This window comes from Zonotrichia leucophrys, chromosome 24 (genome assembly GCF_028769735.1).
Source record: "Zonotrichia leucophrys gambelii isolate GWCS_2022_RI chromosome 24, RI_Zleu_2.0, whole genome shotgun sequence".
NCBI classification, from domain to species: domain Eukaryota; kingdom Metazoa; phylum Chordata; class Aves; order Passeriformes; family Passerellidae; genus Zonotrichia; species Zonotrichia leucophrys.
The window spans coordinates 2,494,872-2,509,754 of NC_088193.1; the positions used below are offsets into that span (position 1 = coordinate 2,494,872).

Here is a 14,883-nt window from a genome sequence, read left to right on the forward strand (position 1 = left end):
AAAAAGCTTGCCCCAAAAGAGCATTTCAAAGAAAGAGAAAAATAACAAAGAACATGCAAATAATGAGGTGGGGTTGGTTGTTCTTTTTTTCTTTTAGTTAAATAAAAAAAGGGAGTTTGTAATTGCTTTTGGGGATGAGCACAGAGGGACTGTGGACACTTCAAACAAGGCCTGTGATTTGTTTATTTAAATTGGAAATTTCGATGTGAAAATCTCTTCATCTTCTCCTCTGAGGTGCGTTTGGATCCCTTTGCTGTGGCAGTAAATCAGAATAAATGTAAATATATATATATATTATATAATATAGTATATTAAACTATACTAAAGAGTACAGAAGGGATACAAACAGAAGGCTAAAAAGATAATAATGAAAACTCGTGACTTTTCAGAGTCTGACACAGCTTGGCCCCAATTGGCCATTAAATAAAAACAATTCACATGAAACCAATGAAAACATCACCTGTTAATAACCAATGCCCAAACTACATTCTAAAGCAGCAAAACATAGAAGAAGTAAATCAGATTATTATTATTTTCATTTTTCTCTGAGGCTTCTCAGAGGAGAAAATCCTGGACAAAAAAAGATTTTTGGGCTCTCTGAGTTCCAGCTGAGCTGCTGGTTCTGGTGCTATCACAGCATTTTGTTCATGCTGTGAGATGTGGGCAGCTGATGGGTGATGAATGTGCTTGGTGGATGCAGGAAATTGGAAATTAAGGGCGGTTTGGGCATTTAGAGTTTGCCAGGACAGCAAACAGGGAGAGAGTTGGGGTTTCTTTCAGGCATGGGTGACTGATCGAGCTGCTGACAGCCAGCAAAATTCAGCTTTCTTTAGCTAAAACACAAATTATAACACTTTATGTTGTGTATTTGATGGCTAATTCAACTTTCTGTAGGTGAGCTGTGTGCCTGCTCTGCTAAAACAGAAATTATAAAACTTTATCTTATCTATTTGATAGATAATTCAACTTTCTATAGGTGAGCTGAGTGCATGCTCTGCTAAAACAGAAATTATAACATCTTATCTATTTGATGGATAATTCAACTGTCTGTAGGTGAGCTGAGTGCATGCTCTGCTAAAACAGAAATTATAACACTTTATGTTATCTATTCAATGGATAATTCAACTTTCTGTAGGTGAGCTGTGTGCCTGCTCTGCTAAAACAGAAATTATAATATTTTATCTATTTGATAGATAATTCAACTTTCTGTAGGTGAGCTGTGTGCCTGCTCTGCTAAAGCAAATTATAACACTTAATTTTATCTATTTGATGGTCAAATGTTACCTGCAAAGCAGTCACTGGGTTAAAATCTCCCTGATTTCTGTTGGATGGATAATTCAACTTTGTGTAGTTGACCTGTGTGCATGCTCTGCTAAAACAGAAATTATAAAACTTTGTTATCTATTTGATGGATAATTCAGCTTTCTATAGGTGAGCTGTGTGCCTGCTCTGCTAAAACAGAAATTATAACATTTTATCTTATCTATTTGATAGATAATTCAACTTTCTATAGGTGAGCTGTGTGCATGCTCTGCTAAAACAGAAATTATAACACTTTATGTTATCTATTCAATGGATAATTCAACTTTCTGTAGGTGAGCTGTGTGCCTGCTCTGCTAAAACAGAAATTATAACACTAAATATTGTCTATTTGATTATCCAATGTTACCTGCAAAGCAGTCACTGGGTTAAAATTTCCCTGATTTCTGTTTAATGGATAATTCAACTTTCTGTAGTTGAGCTGTGTGCATGCTCTGCTAAAACAGAAATTATAAAACTTTATCTTATCTATTTGATGGATAATTCAACTTTCTGTAGGTGAGCTGTGTGCATGATCTGCTAAAGCAAATTATAACACTTAATTTTATCTATTTGGTGGTCAAATGTTTCCTGCAAAGCAGGCACTGGGTTAAAATTTCCCTGATTTCTGTTGGATGGATAATTCAACTTTCTGTAGGTGAGCTGTGTGCCTGCTCTGCTAAAACAGAAATTATAACACTAAATATTTTCTATTTGATTATCCAATGTTTCCTGCAAAGCAGTCACTGGGTTAAAATTTCCCTGATTTCTGTTTGATGGATAATTCAACTTTCTATAGGTGAGCTGTGTGCCTGCTCTGCTAAAACAGAAATTATAAAACTTTGTTATCTATTTGATAGATAATTCAACTTTCTATAGGTGAGCTCTGTGCCTGCTCTGCTAAAACAGAAATTATAACACTAAATATTTTCTATTTGATTATCCAATGTTACCTGCAAAGCAGTCACTGGGTTAAAATTTCCCTGATTTCTGTTGGATGGATAATTCAGCTTTCTTTAGGTAAGCTCTGTGCGTGCTCTGCAAAAATAAATTATAACACTTCATGTTATCTATTTGATTATCAAATGTTTCCTGCAAAGCAGGCACTGGGTTAAAATTTCCCTGATTTCTGCCCTGCTGAGGAGCAGGAAGCGCCTCATATCCAGCACAGTACAAATATATGATGAGTAAATAATCAAAAATCCAGGTGAATCAGCTGCTGGAGGAGGGGCAGCGAGCCCTGGGAGTGTTCCTGCTGTAAAATCTCAAACCAGGGGCAGATGCAGGGGTTGAACAATAAAATTGGAGTTAAACAATAAAACTTCCTGGCAAGGTTTGAAACCTTCCTGTCCTCCCTGTGGGTGCTGGGCTTTAGGGGAAGGGGAGATGGAGAGCCCTGGGAAAGGCTGTGGGTTATCCCAATAACGCATGGAGGACAAAGTCAGAAATAAAGTGAATTTTGGGGGACATAAATCGATGTTTTGCTCATTAACAGTACCTGGAAACACTGGCAAATCTAAATTTGTGTGGTTTTTGTTGTACTGAAGCAGTGAGAAAATAAAAATGTATTTTAATGCTATAAAAAAAAATGGATTTATTCCTTTTCAGGGCTGTGAGTACAGGTATTGCCAAATTGCATTTTAACTTGGGTTTTTCTCCCTGCTGTCTGAATTTGGGTTTGTAAAGCAGCAGGTGTGGGATGGAATAATGATAAAACCAGCCCTGACTCGTTCTGGGGTCAACATTTTGATGTTTGATCCCGTCCTTGAGCCTGTTTATGTTTTGTGCTGTAAAACCGGGCTGGGATGAAATTCATGGTGAATCAAAAAGGACCTGCAGAATTCTTTGGAAAGAATAAATGAGGCTGTGCCCCTCCCTCCCTGCTCCTTGACAAATAGTGAGCAGTTCCTGGAGTTTTACAGGCCTGCAGGAATTTATTGCTGACAATTCCCAGCCCTGGAGTGAAGCAGAGCAAGGTATTGAGTGCTAAACCCACGGAGCTGGTGCTGTGGTTTTTTCTCCCTTTTCTGAATTATGACACAGATTTAACAACTCTGGTCAGTTTGCTGTGAATGAAATGGATTTTAGCAAATGGAGTTTCCCAGCTCTCACCGCTCTCTTTTCAAATTGTCAGCTATAGAATAATGACTTTTTTTTCTAATTTATGCTGTTTTGGCATGGACTCAAGTTTGCATTTAGTGGCTGGCATAAATATTACATTTTAGAGCAGCTTTGGGTGGGGGGGGCTTTTGTTTTTTTGGTCAGACTTACTGGAATTGGTCGAACTGAATTCAATGACAGGATAAGCAAAAATTTGTTTAGATAGGCTGTTCTGAAATGTTTAATGCCTTCTAAAATTGTTCATGGTAAAAGATCAAGGAAGGAAACTCGGTGACCTTTTCCATGCAGAACTCATTTTCCTATGCCAGAAGTCAGCCCAGACAATGAAACTGAAACAGGGTTCTCTTTCATAAAGGATCTTTCATGTTTTGCTTGTGCAGATTTATTTTTTTTTAATCACAGATTTAAGCAGACTTCACAGCTGTCTTTTAATCAGTTTCCATATTTGTACCAGAACTTTCTTATTTTAATTACTGTCTGTAGGAACCATTCAGCTGCTTGTTGGGTGACACAGTCGAAAATGATAATTTTCTGTAATTCTTTTCTTGGCTTAGATCACTCCAGTAATATCTATTAGCAGCAAATGCTCGGAGTTAAGATTTTGTGCTGAAAGTTTGAATGATTCAGTGTGGGGCTTTTTTTAGAGCTGATTTTAAAGCAGTTTCTCCCCTGTGTAAATCACTTTTGTTTTTTCCTTTGTGGGTAATACTTCTGCATGGGATTTAATCTTTTATATCTTTTATGCCGGATTTAATTTGAATTTTCCCTGGCATGGTGCAGATGCTGCACTCAGGTTTCACTCAGTTACAGCCCATGATTGTACTTGAAAAATTGAGGATTTTTCTTAAGGCATTCTCATCTCCATCCTAAAAACATTTGCTTACCTGATATATGATATACGATATACGATATATAATATATAATATACAATATATAATATACAATATACTATATACAATATATAATATACAATATATATTGTGTAATATATAATATATTGTATAATATATGATATATAGTATCTAATATACTGTATCTAGTATATACTATATAGTATATAATATATAAGTATAATAATATACAATATAGAAAATATATAGAATATATTATATTCATATAATATATATTCATATCTCTAATATTATTCATTATGTATATTTACAATTTACAATTTTATATATACAATTTCATATTTTATATATTTTATATATTTATATACTATTTATATATTTATATATAATTTATACAATTTCATATTTTATATAATTTTATTATATACAATTTCATATTTTATATATATTGCTATATAATATAGAAGTATACAGCAAAATAGTTGAAAAATATAGCAAAATAGTTGCATAGTATGTAGAAAAATAGTTGAAAAATGTTGAAAGTTTGCAGGAATTCTGGCCTGTGCATTGCCTCCCCAAATAAGTTGAATGTGCCAAATATCTGTGGTATTTTCTGTGCATCCCAAGGTGTCACATCTTTTTTAAACAAGGAGTTCTGGCGCTGATGTAAGGCTGGTCTGAGCAGCATTCCCACTTCAATTGTCCATCTCCTTTTTTCCTGCAAAAACAATTTCCTGTTTCTGTCGCTCAGTTTTTTGTTTTCCCAGCTCAGTTCCCGTAACTGCAGGAGCTGAGGTGGTGAAGGGTTGGTCTGTGGGAAGCAGTGGGTTTGGAAAATGATGATTTTATCTGCTCTGAGCTGTCTCCTCTGACTTGCAGAAATCCCTGAGAGGAAGCTGCTGTGTCTTTCACTTCCACTGCCTCTTATGTAACATAGTTGGGATAATCACATCAAAAATTAACTCTCTTCTTCATCAGGTTGTCTCCTGCTCCCCATAGAACATACCCAGAGAGAAAATCTCATAGTCCTTTGCTGCTTGTAGAGCAATAAAAGTTTTTGAGACAGCACACAGACTCTTTTTTGATGGAGAAAAGAAAATTTTAAATTCCTCATGCTTGATTAAAGTGCAGCTCTGTGCCTCTAACACCTTTATGGCTTTTTGTGGGATGTGCTGACAGAGCAGGGCAGGATTTTTGTGCTTGGAAAGACTCAGGTGTTTCTCAGATGTGTCTGAAGGGTGGAGGTCATGGGGTGGACTCTGAGTCCTTGCTGAAATATGTCAGATTTCTTACATTTCTTCTTGTCTGTGCTTTTATATTTACATACTCTCTCAAAAAAAACCAACCCAACCCATAGCAGTCGTCTGCTAGTTCCTGTTTGTTTAGGATGTGTGGGTTGGACTTTGTTCCTTGATATAAAATAGGAGAAATGAACATTCTGAGCCTAAAGAAAAGGGAGAAAATGAGGGTCAGTGCTCATGTAAAGCTCTGTGGAGTATTTGGATATTCTGATGGGGGAACTGGGCAGCCATTCTCTAACTGGTGATTTTTGGGGCTAATAAAAAGTGTTGGAAATTTTTTTATTTATTGATGTGATGTGTTACAATGTTAGGGGTTCAGTGCTAATATAAAGCTCTGTGGAGTATTTGGATATTCTGATGGGGAACTGGGCAGCCATTCTCTCACTGGTGATTTTTGGGGCTAATAAAGTGTTAGAAAGTTTTTTATTTATTGATGTGATGTGTGGGATTCAGTGCTCATATAAAACTCTGTGGAGTATTTGCATATTCTGATGGGGGAACTGGGCAGCCATTCTCCTGTGATTTTTGGCTAATAAGTGTAGAAGTTTTTTTTGATGATGGTGATTAGTGCTCATAAATGTAGTATTGTTTCGATGGGAAGGAGATTTTTTTTGTAATTTTTTAGTTAAAATGTGGAATTTTTATTTATTGATGTGATGTGTTATAATATTAGGGATTCACTGCTTAAAAATGCCCGTGTCCATCTATCCATATCCTGCTGGTGCCTGCATGGAATTCTTTGTCAGTAACAGATTATTTTCATCCATAGAATTGAATTGAATTGAATTGAATTGAATTGAATTGAATTGAATTGAATTGAATTGAATTGAATTTCCCAACAATTCTGAGTGAGGTTTGGCCTCTCTGAGCTGCAAATGCCACAGGATGGAATCCCAGCCTGGGCTGGGATTGGATGGAGGGACCTTCAAGGTGATTTTGTCCCAAGGGCAGGGACACCTTGCACTGTCCCAGCATGGCCTTGGACACTTCCAGGGGCAATTCCCACATCCCAAACAGGATCCTGGGAATTTGGGGAGCTGAAGGCTGAGGATTTCCTGGCAGGGCTGCCCCAGCCCTGCAGGATGGGATGCTGGATCCTCCTGGATCCTTCCCACAGGGGTGGGGACTCCGTTCCTTGGGCAGCGCTCGCCTCCCGCCCTGTGCAGCTCTGGAAAGTTCTGGAAAGTTCTGCTTTTCCCAGGCCTGCTCCTTGCTGGGGGAAAGGTCTGGAAATTGTGTGTAAATATTTACCAAAGGCCAGCCTGGCCAGCACGGAGCTGGGATTGAGCCAGGAGAGGAGCTTTGCTAAGAGGAGAGAATTCCTTAATCAATACGAAATATTGCGGACCAAAAATGCTGTTCCTTGTAAAGAGGATGGAGCACAGAGATTGCAGAATTCTGGGATATTGAGTATTGGACACGTTTTAGAAGCACTTAATTTTCATTATTTTATTATTCTTTACTCTAAATAGGTTTGTTACCATAACCCAGCCTGAGCTGCACAGAGCTGGGATTGAATGAGTGGAGGAGCTTTGCAAAGAGGAGAGAATTCCTTAATCAATACAAAATATTTGGGGATCAAAATTGCTGTTCCTTGCACAGAGATTGCAGAATTCTGGGATATTCAAGCTTGGAACTTGTGTGATGTTTTAGAAGCACCTAATTTTCATTATTGTTGTTATTATTTATTCTAAATAGGCAAAGACAACTCTCTAAATAGATTTGTTACCATAGCCCAGCCTGAGCTGCACAGAGCTGGGATTGAATGAGTGGAGGAGCTTTGCTAAGAGGAGAGAATTCCTTAATCAATACGAAATATTTGGGGATCAAAATTGCTGTTCCTTGCACAGAGATTGCAGAATTCTGGGATATTGAGTATTGGACATGTTTTAGAAGCACCTAATTTTCATTATTTTTATTATTATTTATTCTAAATAGGTTTGTTACCATAACCCAGCCTGAGCTGCACAGAGCTGGGATTGAATGAGTGGAGGAGCTTTGCAAAGAGGAGAGAATTCCTTAATCAATACGAAATATTTGGGATCAAAATTGCTGTTCCTTGTAAAGAGGATGGAGCACAGAGATTGCAGAATTCTGGGATATTCAGGCTTGGAACTTGTGTGATGTTTTAGAAGCACCTAATTTTCATTATTTTTGTTATTATTTATTCTAAATAGGTTTGTTACCATAGCCCAGCCTGAGCTGCACAGAGCTGGGATTGAATGAGTGGAGGAGCTTTGCAAAGAGGAGAGAATTCCTTAATCAATACAAAATATTTGGGGATCAAAATTGCTGTTCCTTGCACAGAGATTGCAGAATGCTGGGATATTGAGGCTTGGACATGTTTTAGAAGCACTTAATTTTCTTTATTTTTGTTATTATTCATTCTAAATAGGCAAAGACAACTCTCTAAATAGGTTTGTTACCATAGCCCAGCCTGAGCTGCACAGAGCTGGGATTGAATGAGGAGAGGAGCTTTGCTAAGAGGAGAGAATTCCTTAATCAATATGAAATATTTGGGACCAAAAATGCTGTTCCTTGTAAAGAGGATGGAGCACAGAGATTGCAGAATTCTGGGACATTGAGGCTTGGAAATGTTTTAGAAGCACTTAGTTTTCATTATTTTATTATTCTTTACCCTAAATAGGTTTGTTACCATAGCCCAGCCTGAGCTGCACAGAGCTGGGATTGAATGAGTGGAGGAGCTTTGCAAAGAGGAGAGAATTCCTTAATTAATACAAAATACTGGGGATCAAAATTGCTGTTCCTTGCACAGAGATTGCAGAATTCTGGGATATTCAGGCCTGGAAATGTTTTAGAAGCACTTAATTTTCATTATTTTATTATTCTTTACTCTAAATAGGCAAAGACAGCTCTCTAAATAGATTTGTTACCATAGCCCAGCCTGAGCTGCACAGAGCTGGGATTGAATGAGTGGAGGAGCTTTGCAAACAGGAGAGAATTCCTTAATCAATATAAATATTTCTTAATCAATATAAATAGATAATCAATAATCAATATTGGGGACCGGAATTGCTGTTCCTTGTAAAGAGGATGGAGCACAGAGATTGGGAAATTTTGGGATATTGAGGCTTGGAACTCGTGTCATGCTTTAGAAACACTTAATTTTCATTACTTTTATTATTCTTTAAATAGGCCAAGACAAGTCTCTAAATCACTACTTATTCCTACTCCACCTTCCCCATGTTCTTAGGAGAGATTTCTTTTATAATTATGTATTTTTTTCCATATTTTTCCTTATCTTCCTTCCCTGCTGTTGTCCAGCACTGTAGAAATCCCTGTGGATTTAAAACACTGATATTCCATTTCCAGTCCTCGCCATTTCTTGGCTATCACTTAATTTCTCCTAAAAAACCTGATTGCATCAGACTTTTTTTTTGCTTTTTATGGTCATTTTTTTCCCCTCCTCCAAATTGTTTTTTTATGATGTCCTGTGACTGAGCGTGCTGGGGGAAGGAAATCTGGGAAATCAGAGTAGGAAGCAAGATAGAAGCTTCCATTCCTGATTTTTTTCGTGTTTTTCCACTGTTTCCTGGCAGCTGGGTTGCTTTGCACTTGAAAAGGATGTATTGTGTTGCTTTCTCCCAAAAACTGTTGATAAAATAGAAATAAAAATTAATCCTCTCATTTTTTAAAGTTAAAAAATTACACAGTCATGTAAGACAACACAAGTCTTACATGGCTGTGCCCTAAAGTCCTTTTTTTAAAATATTAAATGTTTTTCCTGATGGACTGAAATTTCATTTGGATTCTTCAAAGTCTGAGTTCTTTGTAAAAAAACCAGAAGCTGCAATATTCATTTCTGACCCTTTTAAGCTTGTTTTATGGCACAAATGCATTTATTTTCCCAAGTTGCTCACGCCAGCAACAGAATTGTTATGTTTGAGGGAATTGAAAATGTCCCTTGTGAGTTAAAAGCCTTGAAACTTATTCCTTTTGTATTCCTGGTTCCTCCTCAGTGACTTTAATGACTTCAAGTTAAATATTTTGCACGAAAATTTAAAATGGATGGGGGTTTCTGCAAGGATATTATATATATATATATATATATATATTTATATTTATATATATATTTATATATATATTTATATGTATATATGTATATTTATATATCTTTGTGTTTTAGATATACAAGACATGAATAAATAGATATAATATATAAAATAATACATGAATGTTTTATGTCTTTTTATGATTGTAAAGCAACCTGCAACCTTAAATTGGTGGTAAGGGTAAACTGAGGCAGGCAGCTGGGAAATGTGCATTTGCTCTGTGCAGTGAAGGAAATAGGAAATATCAATGTTTTAATCAAAATATCCTTTAGTAAATTAAGGTTTATTGGTCTGTCAGATTGCCCCATCTGTGTTTCACTTGATGATGAGGAGCATTGGGGAGAAAAATGTGGAAATGTTTGATTTTAGACTGTAACCCAAGTTTAAAAATACTTCTGTTTTGACACCCTCAGCAGAGGCTGTTTGGTGCATGTGATTCTCACTCAGGCATGAATAACAAACTGGGATTTTCAGCCCCTTTTCCCCGGTTTCATTAACTCTGTGATTCCACACTGGTTAAAACCCCCAATATTGATCATTTTTTTCCCTTCCCAAGGATTGTGTTTGGAATATTCCTGTGAGCATCTGAGCTGATCCTGGCCTGGCTTTCTCCTTCCCTCTGGTTCCCATTTTCTTCTGGACAGCTGACATTTTCTGATTCGTGAAATTCCTAGAAAATTGAGGAGCTGGGCAAACGTTTCAAAATAGGAACCAATGAGACGGAGCCCTGTGCTATTTCAAAAATGATAATGCATGCCACTGGGAAAGGGAGAAGCATGGAAAATACAAGTTCTGGCTGGGAAATGATTGCATGGAGCAGGGAGATGGAAGGGTAGGAGTTGATTTCTTTGGCTTCCTGTCTTTTGGGTAATTGCAGCCTTGCTGAAGTTGTGGCTTGGACATGATGTTTGGTACCAGCATCCTTTGGACAGGCTGAAAAATTTGGTCATGAGAACTGAGGAAATCTGAAAAGAAAATGATCTGAAAAGAAAATGATCTGAGAAGAAAATGATCTAAAAAGAAAAATGATCTAAAAAGAAAAATGATCTAAAAAGAAGATAACTCTTATTAATATATTAAAGTGGTTTGCTGCAGTTTCATTTTTTAATTTGGGGAAGGGGAAAAAAAAAAAAGGAGCAGAATTTCATGAGGAGGAGCGTAATTCGAATCAACTCACCAGAAACGAGTTTGGTGGAGTTCTCTGGGGTTTATGGCAAGGACTAAAATAGAGCTCTTGGTTTTGCCCTGCTCAGTCTGTACGTGGCACTTTGGCTGGTGAATGGAGAGCTGGAGCCCGGGGCGTGCTGGGCCCTGGGAAGATTTACATGAATCAAACACAAACAGACAGTGGAGCGTGAAGAAATTTCTGTCCCGCCAGCACCGCTCCCAAACTTCATTAGCTTATTGGGGCAGAAAAAGCAAACGGCCCCTTCACCCTGCAGCCCTTCCCTGGGGCTGCCCCGCTCCAAAATCCTCCTGGTCGGAGCGCTGGGTTTGCCCCTGTGCCCGGCAGAGAGGGGCACGCTGGTGTTGGCACATAGGACAAAATTAGAAGGCTAATTTATTATTTTTGCAACCTTGGTGATGGCTTAGAAACACTTAATTTTCCTTAATTTTATGATCTATAATATATAAAAGAATACTCTACTAGACTATACTAAAGAATACTGAAAGGATACAGACGGAAGGCTGAAAGATATTAAAGAAAAACTTGTGACTCTTTCTAGAGGCTCGACACAGCTTGGTTGTGATTGGCTGATAAGTCAAAACAATTTACTCCATAACTAGTGTTAGATAAGAATATCTATAATATTATATATTATTTATATTTACTATTTTATATTTATCAATGCATATTTTATATAAAATTATATATACATATATATCTATATATGTGTATATATATGTATATATATGTATATATGTATATATGTATATATCTATATATATATGTATATATATCTATATATATCTATATATATCTATATATATCTATATATCTATCTATACTCTATATGTAATAGACTATTGCATAGTCTATATATAATATTTATTTATGTATTTTATATAATATATATTTACAGATATATTTAATATTTTATATATATATATATATATGCACACATTTATATGCATGCATATAGATGCACACAAAACAAACATATCCACAAATATAGAAATATAGATAAATATTTTTCAGCCCCCAGAACAGCTGGAAATGCTGAATTTTGCTGGCTCAGCTCTCTGTTGCTCTGGGCTGCCCTTGCTGCTGCTGCCTGGGGGGAGGAGGTGGGAGAAGAGAGGGTTAGGTTAAATATTAATTAGAAATATTAAATAACAATATATAAAATATTTTAAAATCTATTTTAATGTATATAAAATACATATAAAATTTATATATAAAATAAATATATAAAATATATTAAATAGGCAACATATTAATATATTATATTTATATAATTATATATGTTATAAATATATTATATATTTACATAATATATATTTGTACATATATTATGTTTATATATTATGTGTACATATTATGTGTACATATTATGTTTGTATTAAATATACATATGTATGTGTATATAATAATTATATAGTATATATACACATGTATGCACACGTATACACATATACACATATATATACATATATATACACATATATACATATATATACACATATATACATATATATACACATATATACATATATATACACATATACATATATATACACATATATACATATATACACATATATACACATATATACATATATATACACATATATACATATATACACATATATACATATATATACACATATATATACACATATATATACATATATATACACATATATACACATATATATACATATATACACATATATACATACATGTATATATACATACATATATACACACGTATATATACATATATGTATATATATGTATATATGTATGTATGTGTGTATATATATATGTGTATATATGTGTATATATGTGTATATAATATGTAATTATTGTATATAATATATATGTATATATAATACATACATAATATATATACATATACATGTATATATTATATATATATAAAATATACATTTATATGCACACATATAGATGCTCACAAAAAGCCAACATCTTCCCAGATACAGCAATAGAGATCACTATTTCCCAGCCGCGCCGCTGTGCCCACGAGCAGCCCCGGCTGGGCGGAGGCGGTGGGACAGGAGAGGAGGAGTTCGCTGCCTCCCCCCGCGGTCCGTGAGCGCTCCGCGGTTCCTCCCCGGCATCCCGAGCCCGGGCGGCTCCGGCACGGGAGGGTTTGGGATCGGAGCCGTGCCTGCCATGGCCCCTTGGGATGTGCCCGCTCAGCTGCCTCTGGCGTGTGGAACAGGTAACGCTGAGCCTTTGTTCCCGTTCCCCGAGCCACGAGTACCTGCCTTGCGTGCAGAGCAGAGAAAAAGAAATTTTCCTTTAATTTCTACTGGGAGGGGAGGTTTGTCTCTTTTTATTTTTTTCTTCTTTCATCTTTTAATAGCTGCTGTATGAAACCTGAGTTACTCCTTTGTGGTTTTGCTGTGAAAATGGCCAGTTTCATGTGTTTGCTGTGGAAATCTGTGTCTTGGTGGCTGAGCTGAAGAACAAAGGTTCTGACAGCCTGGAAAGATGCTTGGGATGTAGATGCTGGCAGCTCTCCCTTCTTTCCATTTCCCAGTAATTCCATACCAGAGCCTCCTCACCAGCCACAGGGAATGTGATTTTTGATAAGTTGATATTTTATGCATGTTGATGTTAAATTAGCTGCTGGTGCTCAAGCAACCATCTCTGAGTGTTCTGGGTGGGGTTTATTTTTCCTGAATACATTTTTCACTGTTCTATTTGTGTTTTATTATTCTATTGTAAAGTGATCTAAAATTTAAACAAATGTATCAGTCCCAGTGGTGGTGCGGACAGATTTGAGGCAGTGTTGATACAGTGACAGCCATCAGCACTGAGAGAAAACGCAGTGTTTTGTTCTAATATATCAGATTGTGATGTAGAAAGGCTTTGAGATGCTGAGGGGATTTGTTGTTTTTCTAAAATATAAATATAAATACAGCCAGAGAGGGCTGGCAGTTGTCATCATGCTGCATGATGAGGGGGAGGCACCAAGAGCTGGAGGTGTCACTGAACCCAGTGGGGGAGCAGCTCCAATCTGCTGCCTTGGTTATCTCCAAACCCCTTCCACATATTTTTGAGAATTTTGCTGCAGTCATCTTTTAGCAGCTGGGAGCTTTCCTGACTAAATATTTGTTTGGATTTTTTTTTTTTTCTCTCTCTTGTATTTTTATTTATTTTACAAGTCCCAAGAGGCAAATACTAATACAAACACGTCCAGAGGCCTATTAATAGCTCTGGGTTTGACTCATGGGCTGTTCTCAGGATCTTGAGCCATTTTACAAAGAGCTTCACTCCTGGATTTTTATCTTCCATTTTACAGTGGAAAAACCAGGGCTTGATGTTGCTGAGAAATCCTAATCCTGTGTTCTGCTCCACTCGTTCCCAGTCGGTATTTCTGGATTTTTGCTGTAGTTTAGATGGAGGGGAGATGAAATGGGAAGGAGCAAAGCATGCCACAAATGCCTGTGTACATTTTTTCCCTCCTCATGCAATGTGTGCTATGTGCATCTTTCCTCTTGTGTTTTATGGCAGAAATAATAGGTTTGCATGTCCCAGAAGCCTCTTTATTTTTTCTTAAACAACTGAGATAGCTCCAACTCCACTATACAGCACTGCTAATCTCTTTATAGCTCAGCTGACATCACTTTTTCTGTTTCGGGAAACTGCAATGTATGGTGGAGAAACTTTCCATGGATGTTTCTAAAATCTGAGTTAATGCTGGGACACAAACCCTGCTGGGAGGTGTGCAAGCCAGCAAGGTGAAATGCTCATTTAGTTGCATACTTGGAATTTAGGCTCAGATAGTTTGGTTGCCCTTGGTGTTTGTATCTACAGGAGTAAAACTCGAGCAGAATTAGCTGTGAAGGACTGAGAGCTAAAAATACACTGTACAGGTTAAGCAACACTATGGTCATGATTTCTTGATTCTCTGTAAAGTTGTGGATCCAATTTTTCCCTCGGTGTAAATGAAGCCACTGGGAGCACTTTGCCTTTGGGTGGTTTTAGACCTATTAACTGTAAATTAGTTTATGGCAGCTGGGAAATATTTAGAAGCTCTGCAG

At 36.7% G+C, this 14,883-nt stretch overlaps 1 protein-coding gene across 3 annotated transcripts in view; it reads left to right on the top strand.

Moving 5' to 3' along the window:
* ARHGEF12 (Rho guanine nucleotide exchange factor 12) overlaps positions 1 to 14,883 on the top strand; it is a 106,048-nt gene that overhangs the window by 16,727 nt on the left and 74,438 nt on the right. Inside the window, exon 1 of one of the 3 annotated variants that reach the window (XM_064731887.1) lies at positions 12,932 to 13,055. The exons of 1 other annotated variant lie outside the window; for it this stretch is intronic. The gene's annotated coding sequence lies outside the window, so the exon portion shown is untranslated. Of the gene's footprint in view, positions 1 to 12,931; positions 13,056 to 13,105; positions 13,158 to 14,883 lie in introns of those variants that run through there. One more of the 3 variants, XM_064731888.1, reaches the window with a different exon arrangement.